The following is a 2,500-nucleotide window of genomic DNA, read 5'->3' on the forward strand; positions in this document are numbered from 1 at the left end:
TCAGTCGATTCCAACTTCCCAAAAACCTGCCTTCTTCGCAGTTCGGCTAAGTCTCCCTCGTTTCCAACTTTCCTCTAAGTTGCCCTCCTCGCAGTTTGGCCAAGTTCACTCTTTTCCAGCGTCATCCCCCCAAGTTGCCTTGGGCGCAGTTCGGCCTAGTTCACTCTTTTCCAGCATCATCCCCCCAAGTTGTCTTGTTCGCAGTTCGGCCTAGTTCACTCTTTTCCAGCGTCATCCCCCCAAGTTGCCTTGTTCGCAGTTCGGTCTAGTTCACTCTTTTCCAGCATCATCCCCCCAAGTTGCCTTGTTCGCAGTTTGGCCTAGTTCACTCTTTTCCAGTGTCATCCCCCCAAGTTGCCTTGTTCGCAGTTTGGCCTAGTTCACTCTTTTCCAGTGTCATCCCCCCAAGTTGTCGTTGCCAACAACCCAAGAGTCCATAGTATTCGGAGTTCTAGCGGGGCCTCCCCTTGCTTCCAACAACCCAAGAGTCCATAGTATTCGGAGTTCTAGCGGGGCCTCCCCTTGCTTCCAACAACCCAAGAGTCCGTAGTATTCGGAGTTCTAGCGGGACCTCCCCTTGCTTCCAACAACCCAAGAGTCCATAGTATTCGGAGTTCTAGCGGGGCCTCCCCTTGCTTCCAACAACCCAAGAGTCCGTAGTATTCGGAGTTCTAGCGGGGCCTCCCGTTGCTTCCAACAACCCAAGAGTCCATAGTATTCGGAGTTCTCGCGTGGCCTCCCATTGATTCAAACAACCCAAAAGTCCATCTTCTTCGCAGTTCAACATCGCCTCCCTCGTTTCCAACAGGCCCAAAGGTCGTCTTCTTCGCAGATCCACGAAGAGCTCATCACGATTTGCCACATTCCATTTCCCACGGGTTGTCAACAACACTTTCTCACACTTCCCGCAATCGAGTACGTGCATGACATGCCAAAGCACATCTTATTTGCCTTCCATCGCACTCAAGACGACGGGTTGTGGAAGAACGATATTGTTCACAACAAGTTCAAGGACAACGTCTCAATCAAGGGACACAACCGAATTATGTTGACTGGGTCGCTAAAGTAAACCCGAGTTCATATAATGCACCGCATCCAAAAGAACTAGCCACAACACGTGCATCACTGAGATGTTTCACTAGATGGAACACGTGCGTGACATTAGGATCCTCCAACACCTCTTCGTGATGGAAAGATAGAATTCGAAGCAACCACAGAAGTACCGTCTAGTGGGTAGGCAACACAGGGACTGATCAACCAATATCACCCAAGGCAACGGGTGAAAATGGAAGAGATGCATGCTTGACCGTTCGATACGCAAGGCATGGAGCCAGCCAGCAAGTGCATCTCGATTACAACTCACACACCCTCACGTTCGCAAGACACCACACCACAAGACGGTCCACCCCCCACCTACCATGGGCAAGCAAGCAAATGGAAACATCAAGTGACGCAGGGTCAAGCATCGCTAGGCATGAAAATAACTTTCCACAATATCCGAGGGACTAGCTGCCGAGCTAACCAACGATCAGTGACGACCGTGTGTTGGTATTAATAAAGCTCAACAACTATGAAGAGGCTAGTTGTGCCATGATAAACATGCTAACGCACGCACCACGTGAGGGGGGAGGCCTCATCAAGCTCCCTTTAAAACCTGCCAGTGTGGAGCTGGCCGGCTCAAGGAGCACTCCCCCCCTATAAGAGGTTAATATGCAAAAGGCAAAATTGTACAAGTAGATACACTTTTTTTGAGCAGACATAAGTCCATATCTCGGGCTATACTTCGAATTTTGATGCGATTTTTTGCAGTAATTCGTAGAATAATGGTATCTCCTTGCTCACCAAATTTCATAATTTTTCTCGAAGGGGAACTATTTTTTTTATTTTTTTTACTTACCGGGTATGTGTAAAATCGGGAAAAATAGAAAAGCACATGTAGACTTCGAATTTCGACCTCATTTTTTCCAGTCCACCACTAAACAATATCAGGAACCTCCCCACAAAATTTCATTCAGTTTGGCCAAGGTCTTAAATTTGACAAATTTTGGCACCAACCTATCTAGTCGCGGTGCACCGACCAACTTGGCCAAGTGCAAAATGCATCCAATTCAAAACTTTTGTGCACCAACACTTTTACAGTACTCATTTGGGGGCATTTGGAGGCCTTTCCAACCCTCACATCTCAAAAACCACGAATTTCATTTTTTCACAAATCTCCCCACCAAGCCATCTAGCTATGCCGTGGTGCACCGCCAACCTTGGCCATGTGCAAAACCCTCCGAACTCAAAACTTTCGTGCACCAAGAATTTCATGGTATTCATTTGGGGGCATTTGGAGGCCATTCCAACCCTCACATCTCAAAAACCACGAATTTCATTTTTTCACAAAACTCCCCACCAAGCCATTTAGCTATGCCGCGGTGCACCGCCAACCTTGGCCATGTGCAAAACCCTCCGAACTCAAAACTTTCGTGCACCAAGAATTTCATGGTATTCATTT

This window comes from Vigna unguiculata, unplaced genomic scaffold (genome assembly GCF_037176805.1).
Source record: "Vigna unguiculata cultivar grain cowpea cultivar isolate G323 ecotype 2 unplaced genomic scaffold, ASM3717680v1 ptg000069l, whole genome shotgun sequence".
NCBI classification, from domain to species: Eukaryota; Viridiplantae; Streptophyta; class Magnoliopsida; order Fabales; family Fabaceae; genus Vigna; species Vigna unguiculata.